A 14,312-nucleotide genomic window follows, 5' to 3' on the forward strand; every position below is an offset into this window, starting at 1 on the left:
TAGATAGAAGGTACAGCATTCAGGTAGGAATGTAATATGGTAAGAAACCCCACCGGGAGCAGATAACTTCCTGCTCAGCCTCCAGGTAACTGATAAATCCCTTGAACAGCAACAGGTAGAATTCTGGATGACATCACAGAGACATGACATAGACAAGCAGACACTAACACTAAGAAGGGACAAAGAGAGAGGAAGAGCAGGATATAACATGGAGACTAGCGGTTTGAGCCGGTCAGCCCTTCGAACCGGGAAACCAGACTCGAATCCTTGGTCTTGGCAAAGCACATCATTTTTTTCCACCTTCGGCCCACCCTGACAGTGCATTTGGCGTGTCCGTGCGAATGAATCCGGTTCGAATTTGTGACATTGTACAAGGTCACGTGCATTTGTTTTGCTAGGCAAAGTAAGATTAAGTGATTTGCCCAGAATCATAGGATATTGAGTCGTACCCAGACTGGAACCTGGTTCCCCATCCACAAAATCGGTAGCTATAACCCTGGCGTCCCTGTTGTCTAATAACCTAGCCCACTGTTACTTTTCGTTTCCGTGGATAACATAAAATTCCTTATAACACGCCTCTATGCCAACCTTGTGTCAGGCGCGTTTGCAACCACACTTATTGAACGGTCTGTACATGATTCAAGGCCCCGTGACCCTCAGTCATGAAAACAAACAAAGGACAAATGATTTAAGCGACCCTATGACTAATAGCAAATTATTACATCTACTTGCGAAAGTCAGTCCTTTCCCTCTCTGCCGAATGTGTGCCTGCTGTAGAGAAGGGGGTTATATATTGGTTTATGAGAATCTATGCGACTATTATGGCAGAGGAACACAGGTAAAAGTCAGGAAGTGAGTTAAGACTGAGTGAAAGGAAACTGTGTCTTGCTGTGGGGCTGATGAATAGTGCTATTAAGAACGAGAAAAAATGGCATGCTTAGCCTACTGCAGCCTTGTCATTTTGGGGGCTAAAGCACAATGAAACGTGTAAAGAAACTTTGCTTCCCAGAAATCCTTAATTTACCTAATGATCAGTCTAACCCTGACTAAAGCTGTCCTCGACAATCCTAGCCAAGTATTCTAAGATATATATCTGGCAAAAAAAGAGAAATCTCTGAAATCCACAAACATGCACAAACCTTTCAAAGCAAACTTAGCAGAACCCACGTTTAGTCCAGATCTGGCTGCTACACCAATAAAAACAAGCATTTGCAATGCAATAGGTCTCGCATTATTAAAGTTTGAGCTATTGGTGTTGCATTATTTAGCAATGGCAATAGCTCAAACTTTAATAATGCGAGACATATTACATTGCAAATGCTTGTTTATTTGGGAGTTAAGTATCTTTCCTCAAATCTTCTGTTATCATCATGTTAATTCTTTTTTCTTGAGAAAATGCTGACTGTTTACATTTGTTCGCTTGACTTTCATGGCATAAAGCGATAAGTGAGAACGGCTCTACATAATCTTTTTTCCTAATCATAATATATTATTGAGTTTCAATCGAAATCATATATTCGTATACATAGCAGGAACTGATAGCTCAAGAAATCGCACATTCCCCCATTGATTGCATTCTTAGTTTTATCAAAAGCAAAGAGCAAGTCTATTCTATGAACAACTCCCCTAAACTTCCCCTACATCCACGCAAATTATTGAGCCTTCAACAGACCTCATCATAAATATATTTCCGTTAGATCATCAGGGCATGTCTGTCACCCAGTTATCTCACATCATATCGTCTGTGCTTTCCACATTATCTTCTGCGATTTCCTTTTATCTCGCTCCACACTCACCTCAGAGTGATAACTATTTCAGTGCCCTCCGCTTCAGGGGATATGATACTGGGGGTGTTACTTCAGACAAGTATGTCACTTGGGGTGCTCATTGTTTTTCGAAGTCCATAGTGTTCTCAGACATGCCACATGTTAGCTTTACCATCGCCATAATTCTAGACGCAAGAATGCTAGTGTTCAATATCGGAGGGAGGGGTTATTTTAGCTTCCAAAATGCAGCAATTTTAGGAAATTCCCATCAAATGTGGAGCATATCCCTCGCATTCCACAATCGCCACAACACATTGGATGTGCTGTAGGTTTAAACTTATGTAGCTTAGCCTGACACAGCTACTAATCCAGCAGTAATTTATAATAAAACTCCCTACCCAATATACGATGCATAGTATTGGCAAGGTCCTTCTAGATATATAAGCATGTCTTTCCTTATATTTGACCATTGTCCCTCTGTGAGTTCCTTCCTTATGACAGTCCCCCATTTTTCTTTGTATGCATGGCAATTATCGAAGGACGCTCCCAAGAGAAATTTGTATAGCGTAAAAATGACTATATTCGTACCAGTAGCATTTCAGATAAACTTCTCCATTGGTGTGAGTTCCATCATAACTGCTTTTTTAATTGAGGGATGGGATACCCAATGTTGCAGTTGAGCATAGTGTATGTACCATCTTACTCTCCCACTCGGAATTCTCTTTAGAAGTAGTCATTAAATGTTTTAATTACCCCTTGTGATATAAATATCAGTCAGCATGAGCCAATCTCTCGTGCCAAGCATTAAACGGTCCAGGGCTAGTACTGGGATGAAAAAGAGATTGAAGTGGATTGTGGTGTATGGGGAGGGATCTGTAGTCAAATCCAGTCGCTAGTTCACTTCATCTCAGATTGTAAGTATGGTGTTCATTGGGGGTATTAAGGTGCACATTGGCAGGACTGTCTTGCCTTTGTTTCCAAATGAGGTCCCCAAGTGAGGGCCCTGCTATGGCTCTGCTCTACCCATGTGCCCCCATATTTTGTCTGATTGGCTTGTGCTCCTTTCTGATTGCACCTTCAGCTGTGCCTCTCTTCAGTGTATGTGTATTTCTGGCAGGGCAAACACTCCCCTATCTCTATATCTACACAGTACTTTGTATGAGATCCTTTGCCTTCCTCCTCCCCAGAAGCATTTCAAGAAAATATTCTTTAAGTGGAGAAATATATTTCTGGCTCTTGCACCACTCTGGGCATGAGTAAGACCGGGAACAAGTTAAGTAACCTAGGGAGCACATTCATCTTGATGGCATTTATCTTGTTAATCCAATATATGAGAAGATTTATCCATCTCAGGAGGTCCCCTTGGATCGCCGCAGAGAGGGCAATCAGATATTTATACATCTAGCACATTTCATGTGAACCTCTCCACCAGGTAGCTAATTCTTCTTGACGACAATTTAATTTTGTGTTCTCCTTGATTGCATCCACCGCCACCTGTGTCAATCCTAGTATTTCGAATTTGGTAGTATTTATTTTTAACTCCAAGATTCTCTTGCAACTGTAACATAAGGAGGGCCCCTCCCTGGTTCCATTAGAGTTTTGAGTATGATCTTCATCCCGGCCAAATTATAGATCCCCCTAAACCACCCCCAACCCAACCCTCTATCCCCCATCCTCTCTTATGCAATTTGCTAGTGGTATGTTACTTGGTGGGAGGGGGAGAGGGCAAGGGGCACTCCTGGTATGTCCCCTTCTCCACTTCAAACAGCTGGAGCATCATATAGGAAGTGCTTGATATCAGCATTTATTTCGACTATTTATTTTGATTGATGGCATTACATAATTTTTTGCTTTTTGGCTAGGTGGAACACCCCCCTTGTATTATCATGTGTTTCATGGCGTTTTATATATCCCAATTAGTTAGGGTGTATGAGATTTGGAAGTAGGTTTTGCAGTCGCAATGCCAATATCTCCGTAAAGGTTCTCGCATCAACGTTTTGAAGCCCAGTAGGTCTTTATGATATGCACAGGATATCAAAGCTTTCGCTATTGCGCCCCGATTGTGCTGCGACACTGGATAGAGGCTTTGTCATAACAACTAACAGGTCAAAAAATCAGCAGTCTCTCATTAATTGTGCTTAATTAAATGTTAGATCATTGGGCCAAACATCACATAGATGTATTTGAATTGATAATTGATTTAAACCTTAATTGTTTGTTCGAGGCATGTGAGCTGCTGAATTCATATCTTGTGCATAGATCGCCGCCTAGTGTTGGGTCTGGATGATTGCACTTTGTTGTCTTGGAAGAGTCTTCGAAGTATCACGAGATAGGTGACTCCTCCCTTGGACTACAGTGCGCATGGGCATCTTCTGCATCCTCAGATTGTTTTTTTCCGCCATTGGGTTCGGATGCTAACTCCTATACTCCAACTTTGGAATCAAAAACAAAACTTTTCTAAAGGCCAAAAGGCCTTCGATTCGACGGTATTGTTCTCGCTCGGTACCTCTTTACTCGATCCAGCCTTCCATCTCGAATCGGTCGTCGACGCGGGCCGTTGGGCCTTTTCGACGCCACGCGAGTCGACCGTTGATGGAAAGAAGCCCGTTTAAAAGGTGCCCACAATGCCAATCCAAGTTCCCACATACTGATAAGCACCCAGTATGCAACAAGTGCCTTTCCCCAGACCATAAGGAAGAAACCTGTCCAGCCTGCGCACAGTTTCGATCGAAGAAAACTATTCGAAACCGACGGGCCGCTAGGCAAGAAATGCAGCGACAGGCACCGGACCCGGACAACATCTTCGATGATGACCAGGATCTACAGGAAGCTCCAGACTCGGACCTAGAAATCGTCACCGTCGAGGACTACTCGGACTCCGATGACGACATCCCACTGGGGCAAATCGTGAGTACCCTGCCCCCGACACCTACTACCCCGTTACCAAAGGCTCCAGTCAAGGCATCGCCAAAAGGCCTTAGCCAAGATCAGAAAAAAGTTTCGCAAGCCCCGCCATCCGGCTCGGCTCTGAAACTGAAACCTTCTGAGACCCCAGGGCCCAGTACCATCGTCCCAAAGAAGGTTTCAGAGCCAAAGAAGGTCGTCGACCCGAAGGGCGTCGATCCGAAAGCGGCCGTACAGCCAAAGAGCGCCGAGCCGAAAAAGACTGTCGACCCCAAGAAGGCCGTTCTTTAGAAAACAAGGGACCCCTATAGTAACAGCTACTATAACATAGGGAAATAGAACTAGTGTGAAAGGTTATAGCTAGATGCTGATATAAAACATAGTCTATGTAATAAGAATACCTCTCTATGTGAAAAATACTAAATTCTCTTAAGTAAAACACCCTATAAATGGTGATACATACACACACAATAAAGTATCAAAATGAATTAATTTTCTTATTTTGTATATTATTCATGCTTTGTTTAATAGATCAAAAAATTCAAGTGTGCATATAGTATTCATAATAGTAACTACATAAAAATGATTTCATCAAACCCACACATATGTACATAGATCCATTACGATAGACGTAAAGTTGATGGAGGCAGTGCGGCAGATGTCTACAACGCGCGTTTCGGCATACAAGCCTTCATCAGGTAGCCGTCTATTGCACATGCAGTTTATGCTGAGTATCCTGGATGATGTACTGTAGCTGCAGTAGTCTCTATAATCCTGTGGCTTGATCTACAGAATTTTTAAATAAGCACACACGGAAGTGGATTGCCACGTAAATAGAAATGTCTCCTGGAGTAGAAACGTAGGAATAATTTGGATACTTGAAAACGATAATATCATACGTCTACATGCCGATTGTATACAGGTCGGCATACACGCCTTCATCAGGTAGCCGTCTATTGCACATGCAGTTTATTCTGAGTATTCTGGATGATGTACTGTAGCTTCATTAGTCTCTAGAATCCTGTGGCTTGATCTACAGAATTTTTAAATAAGCACACACGGAAGTGGATTGCCACGTAAATAGAAATGTCTCCTGGAGTAGAAACGTAGGAATAATTCGGATACTTGAAAACGATAATATCATACGGCTACATGCCGATTATATACAGGTCAAATTACTATCAGATATACGTGGTGGCGCCAGGACCAATAGGTCCGATAAATCGACTATGATGTGCCAAAGAATTTTCCTTAAAAGTGATATCATGGGGGGGCGTGGCTAGCGGCCGAACATGGCGGCAGCATAGAGGACTAGCTCCGGCAGGGAAGCGGCCTCTCCAACTAACCGTACACTAATCCGTGGCTGAATCACACCTCGGACGGAGGCACCAAACGCCCGAGACCGGGCGGAACTGGCGGCAAGCACCCGGACGAAAATCGGAGGCCGGATGGCGGAGTTATCGTCGAGTGCCGAGACGATCGAAACATAGGCCTGACTCCGGGGAACCCAGTGGCGAGTGAAGCCGACCGGAAGTGATCGGGACTGGAGAAGCACCCCCGACACGACCAGCGAGCAGGGTCTCTGTCCTGAGACGAGACATGTGCCATAACTGAAAACGGTGCGTAAAAGGAGGTGCCTGAAGATTATCTGGAATACCGAGGAAATAATATTCTGCCGGAAGATGCAGACCGTCTGCTACGACACGAACATCGGGGCGTATACCCCCATCTCTACAGGAGCTTCTCTCTGGATCGGACCGTGGGCCGCGTTGAAGCGGCGACTGATCCTTGTGCCCCCTCGCTCCGAAGGCCTGCATAATTACCACGAACGCATTATGGCAGGGAAGGGTGCTAAAGGTGGTACGACTCAGACGCGTATTGAACGGTACACTAATGACAAAACCGCGTCCCCTCCAGCGGATGGACGACACTCGTCCGCGAAAACAGTGGACAATGTGGGAACGAAGAAGGCGACGCTGGACGATGTTATGAGGGCTCTCACGCAGGTCCAGACAACGGTGGGCTCCATCTCGACCGAAATAACCCTCATCCGAGCGGATCTTCACAAAATGGCCGAGAAAGTAGGTTCACTGGAATTGGTCACGAAGTCGCTGGTTGAGGATGTGTCGGAGCTACAGACGGCCATGGAGGCGGTAATGGCGGAGAACAAAATCCTAAAAGACAAGCTGGACGACCAAGAAGGACGCTCCAGACGAAACAATGTACGTATTCTTGGTGTTCCGGAATCGGAGGTCACGAGAGCGACAGATCTATACGTGGAAGATCTCATTAAAACGCACCTTCAACCTAAGGGGCTGTCGGCCTTCTTTTCCATCGAGAGGGCGCACAGAGTCCCGGGCTGTCAGCCTAAACCAGGGGCATCACCCAGACCGATCCTGGCGAGATTGTTTAATTTCCGTGACCGGGACGTCATCCTTCAAGCGGCACGGGTCTCACCGCCTGTGAAAATTCTGAACTCTTCAGTGGCGTTGTGATAAACATGGATTGACCTCCGGATATACAATCAACTGGACAAAGTCAGTCCTTTACGTACTGAAAGGCCCTGTACCAATCCTTCCTGAACAATGCCCTCTGGTGATGACCGATATCTCCTTTAAATACTTGGGCATACATGTCTCCGGTGACCCGACCGTGTTTTACGATCGGAATTTGGCGCCCCCACTCCTTCGCCTGAAAGCGGATGTCCGTCACTGGACAGCCCTGCCTCTTACGATGCTGGGGCGTGCTGCCTTATTTAAAATGATGGCACTCCCGCGCCTCCTCTATGCTCTGGAAAACACCCCAGATGTGATCCCGCCCTCTTACTTTCGTAAAGTCACCGCAGTAGTGACCAATCTGTTATGGGGTGATCAGCCACCGAGGATAGCCCATGTTAAACTTAACCGCGGGTGGTACGATGGAGGAATAGCATTACCGAATGTACAACTTTATTATTGGGCATCCCAACTCAAAGTAATTAATCAGTGGATCCACGCCCCACACGACGACCCGGCATATCTGGCGGATAGGACCCAACTGGGAACGCATAGTTTGTTGGCCCCGCTATATAACCCAAGTCTCCTTAAGGGACTGATCGGCCCAACCAAGCACACAGTTACTTTGTGGTACAAGGCGCTCACGCGGTTAAAGTGGAAGGGGGTCATTACAAAGCTGACTTCACTTTGGGACACTAAAAAGTTAGGCTGCCTCAGGTCCAGTAAGGGGTTTACCCAATGGGACAATATCGGAATTTCAACGGTGGGAGATCTCTGGACATCTGCAGGGGTACTCCCTTTTTCGCAACTGCAACAACAATACGCACTAGGCCCCACTGAAACTTACAGGTACATCCAGATAAGACACGCATTGCTGGCAGTACTGGAACCAGGGTCCACTGTCCCAGAATGCTCACCCCTAGAAGACCGGCTTCTTACAGACTTTATGCAAACACGTGCCACCTCACTCACATACCGCAAATTGCTAAACAACCTCCCGGACCCCTTACAGCGTTTGAGAGAGAAATGGGAAACTGAATTGGGAGCTATGGACCAGACAGATTAGAATGCTGCTATGGCGTCGCCAAGGAAGGCGGGGGTCTCGGCCCAGTTTAGGCTCATACAGCTAAAAATACTACATGAGTGTACTACACAAGGACCGCTCTTTATAAAATGCACAGGGCTGAAACCCCATACTGTCTCAGGGGATGTGGGGAGGAAGGTACACTACTGCATACACTGTGGGATTGCCCGTCCATAAGGAGTTACTGGCAACAGATCATGCGAACCATCTCCCAGACCCTCGACACTTCCCTAACACCAGAGCCACGCCTGTTCCTGTTGAATATTTGGGAGGGAACTGATTTGAATCTCAGGCAACAGCAATGGGTCACTATCGGGACAATGGTGGCCAAGCGCGACACGGCTCAGAGGTGGGGGATACCGGAGGTGCCTACGTTAGCATTATGGTGTAGGACAATGGACAAATTGATGTTAACTGAACGTACAGTGTATAAAATGAGAGCTAACCCTAAAAAATGGAATAAGGTGTGGGAGGCATGGAATAGATACAGGGGAGATATATGTGAACCACTGCCAGAGGATGAGGACGACGATTCGGAGGATGAGAGGGAAATATGGGGGTGGATGAGGGGGCGTTTAATTATCTGACAGGGATTTCAACTTTGTTCGGTGCTTGGAGAGGGAAGGGTATCTACCTGGGAAATTGGGATCGGCACTTTCCACTGACATTGTTTTCCACTTAGTGACTATATATCAAAGATGAGCCATCGAATTTTGTTCTGTTCACTTTCTAAACAAAACAAAAAACATAAAAAGTAAGATTTTATCTCTTCGATCATTATATCCTTATTGCATTTCGCATCATGTCGAACATTCGCTGCCGGACCGGAAGGTTGTCGGCTGAATAGCTGTGTGACAGTACGAGCCGTTGCATTATTCTGTAACATATACGAATGACAAGATGTACTGATGTTGTTTTGATGGCAATTGTCAATAAAAATCTTACACCAAAAAAAAAAAAGTGATATCATTTGGTCAAAAGACCCTCTCGCCGAGGCGCCGCAGGCTGGGGATAAGCTTGGAGTCAAACCGTCTGGAAGACCGCACAGCCCAAAATTGTCGACCCAAGAGTGGTTGTCGAACCGAACAAAGGCACACAACCAAAGGGCGCCGAACCAAAAAAGGTCACCGACCTGAACAAGCCTACTGTTCCAAAATCCATCGACCCGGCAAAGGGTGCCGTACCGAAACCCCCGCCGAGGCCGGAAAAACCTGTCGACCCGAAGACACCGGCTCCAAAAATGCTAGTCGATCCAAAAAATACCATAAACTCGGAAAAGGACACTCATCCAAAAAAGCCAAAGTCACCAGTCGATCCGAAAAAGAACATCGAATCAGAAAAGGACACTCCTCCAAAGAAACCTACGGAGCACAAGAAACGCGTTGAACCAAAAGTTCCGGTCGACCCGAAAAAAGGCCCGAGCCGAAAAAATCCGTAACTAAGCCAAAAGTCGTTGAAAAACCAAAGTCTAACACTCCACCCAAGGCTGTAGATGAAGAACTCTTCCACCGAGATCCCTCTGACGACCAGGCAAAGATATACATTAATCCAGAGACTGGTGAAGTTACCATCCTGCATAGAAAAAAGAGGCCTTTGGACTTTGAACATCAGTCCCCTATTCCATTAAAGAAAAAGGACTTTGGGACTTCTCCCTCTAGACCCTTCATTCCTTTTCAGCCTATCATGCCTACTACACCTTTTATTCCCTACTCTCCTTATTCTCCTTCTCAACACGGGGACAATGAAGGTAACACAGGGGAGCCACAGCCTCAATATGATTTCCCACAAGATCCTGAAGCACAAGAGGAACCATGGGAGGAGCCAACAGACCTTTACAACACCCATCCCATCCCTGATATACCCTCTTATCCTACTAAGCCGTCACCTACTGATGACACCGTAGTCTTTAATCAACTCATAGACAGGGCAGCACAATTCCACAACGTAGATATGCATAACAACCCTGTTGAGGAAGACTTCTTGTTTGACACCTTCCCTACATCAGACAAATGTGTCAAAACACTTCCCATGTTAAAGGGAGTTCTGAAACATGCACCTGACATATGTAAGGATACAGCCTGGGCACGGGTAATCAACCCCAGAATAGAAAAAAAGTATAGGGCAGCTCCTACAGCCCCTACTTACATCAGAGGGCAGTTACCACTAGACTCCCTGGTAGTGGCCAACGCACGGAAAAGAGCCAACTCCCAAACGACTGGGGACGCACCTCCCCCCGACAAGTAGTCAAAAATACTAGAGGCATCCGGCAAAAGGGTAGCAGCACAAGCCTCCAACTCATGGAGGATTGCTAATACACAGGCCTTACTGGCTCGTTACGACAGGGCACATTACGATCAGCTAGAAAGCCTAATGCAACACCTACCTGAGCCTTTCAAAGCACAAGCCCAGGATCTTATACAAGAGGGAAAATTCATAACAAACACCTCCATCAAATGCGCGCTTGACGCAGCAGATACTGCAGCTAGGTCAATCAACAGTAGCGTCCTACTACGCAGACATGCATGGCTGCGTATTTCTGGTTTTAAAAATGAGGTGCAGTCCACCATTCTTAACCAGCCTGTCAATCAGGATTTTTCTATTTGGCCCTGCTATCGACACCATTTTGGATAAAATGAAAAAGGACACAGAGACCGCAAAATCAATGGGGGCATTGCAATTTCAGCAATATAGAGGCTCCTTTCTGCGCTCCTCATACAGAGCAACTACACGAGGAAATACCTCACAAACATCTGCCTCATACAAAAGTAACACACAAGGTTCCTTCAACAAGAACACAAACAGAGGAGGTTACAGGGGGAACAACAATAAGGGAAGAGGACGTGGAGGCAATAACACCAGAGCCTCCACGGCCACAAAACAGTGACTTCATTATGCTACCTCCATACCACCTAACACCAGTCGGAGGCAGACTCCAACAGTTCCTGCCTGTCTGGAACGCAATTACCACAGACAGGTGGGTGAGAGAAATTATCCAGTCTGGCTATTGCCTAGAACTGACTTCCACACCACCAAACATACCACCCAGACATTGTCCAATGTCCAGGGAACACATCACCCTGCTACAACAAGAGGTGAACTGCATGCTAGAAAATGGGGCCATAGAGCAAATCCCTTTTCAACAGCAAGGGACAGGAGTGTACTCCCTATACTTCCTTATTCCCAAGAAGGATGGTTCCCTCAGACCAATATTGGGCCTCAGACCCCTAAATCAATACATACTATCGGAGCACTTTCATATGATCACACTACAACAAGTGCTCCCGTTGCTACAACAAGGAGATTTCCTAGCAACACTAGACCTCAAAGATGCGTATTTTCACATACCCATCCATCCAGCCCACAGAAAATATCTCAGGTTCACAATAGAAGGTCAACACTACCAATTCAAGGTTTTGCCCTTCGGGGTTACCACGGCTCCAAGAGTGTTTACAAAATGCTTAGCTGCAGTAGCAGCACATCTTATAAGGCAACACGTCCATGTGTACCCTTACCTGGACGATTGGCTGATACAAGCAAAATCGTACCAACAGTGCGCAGCACACACGTCTCAAACAATCCAGTTGCTACACAGCCTAGGCTTTTCAATCAACTACACAAAATCACATCTGCAACCGTCCCACAAACAGCAGTACCTGCGAGCCACTATAGACACCTCAGTGGCAAAGGCATATCCAAACTCAGCAAGGATAGCCAGTATGCAGACACTCGTTCGCAAATTCCTGCCAAAACACTCTCTGCCAGCTCAAGTCTTCATGCAGCTCATAGGCATGATGGCCTCCTGCATATTCATTGTCCCCCATGCCAGACTTCAAATGCGCCCATTACAGGAATGCCTAGCACGGCAATGGAACCAGGCTCAAGGACAACTAAAAGACCTAGTGTTGGTAGACAGTCACACTGGCAACTCTCTGCGGTGGTGGAACCCACAAAACCTTTCCAAGGGGCGACTGTTCCAAGAGCCGGTTCCACAACTAGTACTAACAGCGGACGCATCACTGACAGGCTGGGGAGCCCATCTCCTTCAATACACAGTACAAGGGCTCTGGACAAACAAACAGAAAAAGCTGCATATCAACCAACTGGAATTGCTAGCAATATTCCTAGCCCTAAAAGCATTTCAGAAATACTTGTACAGCAAGACGGTGTTGATTCGGACAGACAACATGACCGCGATGTGCTATATCCAGAAACAGGGAGGAACGCACTTTCCACAGCTGTCCCATCTGGCACAAAGCATATGGAAGTGGGCGATTCCCAAAAACATTTTTCTCCTAGCAGAACGCCTTCCAGGGAAAGACAATCAGGTTGCCGACCTGCTCAGCAGGCACAGCCAACAACTACACGAATGAGAGATTCACTCCCAGGTTCTCCAACCATTCTTCGAGGGGTGGGGTCACCCAGAAATAGACCAGTTCGCCACAAAAAAAAACTCGAAATGCCAATACTTTGCCGCCAGGCTCCCACATCCATTGTCACAGGGCAATGCAATATGGATGAACTGGTCAGGCAGATTTGCGTACGCTTTTCCCCCAGCACCGCTGATCCCGCTGGTGGCACGCAAACTGCGGCAGCACTCCCTCATACTAATCCTAGTTGCTCCCACATGGGCGAGACAACCGTGGTACACAACTTACCTGGAACTCTCAGTAGTTCCTCATCAAAGACTGTGCCTTGCACCTCATCTAACTCAGAACCATGGTGAAATCAGACACCCAGATCCCAATCAAATGAACCTAGCGATCTGGCTCCTGAGGTCTTAGAGTTTGGATACCTTAACTAGCTCCCAGATTGCATGAACATCATTAGGGAGGCAAGAAGACCAACCACACGAGCGTGCTACGAAGCTACATGGAAGAGATTTGTTATTTACTGCAACAATAATCAAAACAACCCCTTAGACGCTTCAATACAAAACATTATATGTTACCTGCTGCATCTACAAAGATGTAACTTAGCATACTCTTCAATACGACTACACCTCGCTGCTATAGCAGCATACCTTCAAAACAGGCAACACCTTTCACTGTTAAGAGTACCAGCAATCGAAGCCTTCATGGAGGGTTTAAAAAGGGTGATTCCTCCTAGGCACCCCCCTACCCCAGTCTGGAATCTAAATATAGTACTTACCCAACTCATGGGCCCTCCTTTTGAACCTTTACATTCATGCGAACTACAATTATTAACGTGGAAGGTTGCATTCTTGGTTGCCATCACCTCACTCAGAAGAGTGAGCGAATTACAAGCACTAACAATTCAAGAACTTTTCATGCAGGTACATGCCAACAGGGTGGTTCTTAGAACAAACCCTAAATTCATGCCTAAGGTTGTATCCAATTTCCATATCAACCAATCAATAGAACTGCCAGTGTTCTTTCAAAATCCACAGTCAGTAGCTGAGAGAGCCCTGAACACATTAGACGTAAAGAGAGCTCTACTTTATTATGTGGACAGAACTAAATCCTTTAGGAAAACAAAACAACTGTTTGTTGCTTTTGCACCACAACACAAAGGGAATACAATGTCAAAATCAGGAATAGCCAGATGGATAGTTAAATGCATTCAAATATGCTATCAAAAGGCATAACGCACTTTAACCGTCCCCCCAAGAGCACACTCTACAAGAAAAATGGGGGCATCCATGGCTTTCCTAGGAAATATTCCTCTTGAAGATATCTGTAAGGCAGACACATGGACCACCATACACACTTTCACAAAACAAGCAAAACAGCAAGCTGCTGTAGGCCAGGCTGTCCTCAAAACTCTTTTTCAAACTGCTGCAGCTGGCACAGGTAGCCACCGCTAGAGGAGATACTGCTATATAGTCTATGCACAAGATATGAATTCAGCAGCCCACATACCTCGAACGGAATATGCTACTTACCAGTATGCATCTGTTCTTGGCATGTAAGGCTGCTGACATTCATATCGCCCGCCCTCCTCCCCGGTGCCTGTAGCAGCTGCAGCATTATCTCTGGCATGGCCATCTCTTACTTTACTATCTCCATCTCTGCCACAATGGCGAAAAACAATCTGAGGATGGAG

The 14,312-nt window shown here is 46.0% G+C and overlaps 1 protein-coding gene across 1 annotated transcript in view; it reads left to right on the top strand.

Moving 5' to 3' along the window:
* Window positions 1-14,312, top strand: part of TCP11L1 (t-complex 11 like 1) — a 233,844-nt gene that overhangs the window by 133,814 nt on the left and 85,718 nt on the right. The gene's annotated exons all lie outside the window — the stretch shown is intronic.

This window comes from Lissotriton vulgaris, chromosome 2_1 (assembly GCF_964263255.1).
Source record: "Lissotriton vulgaris chromosome 2_1, aLisVul1.2, whole genome shotgun sequence".
NCBI classification, from domain to species: Eukaryota; Metazoa; Chordata; class Amphibia; order Caudata; family Salamandridae; genus Lissotriton; species Lissotriton vulgaris.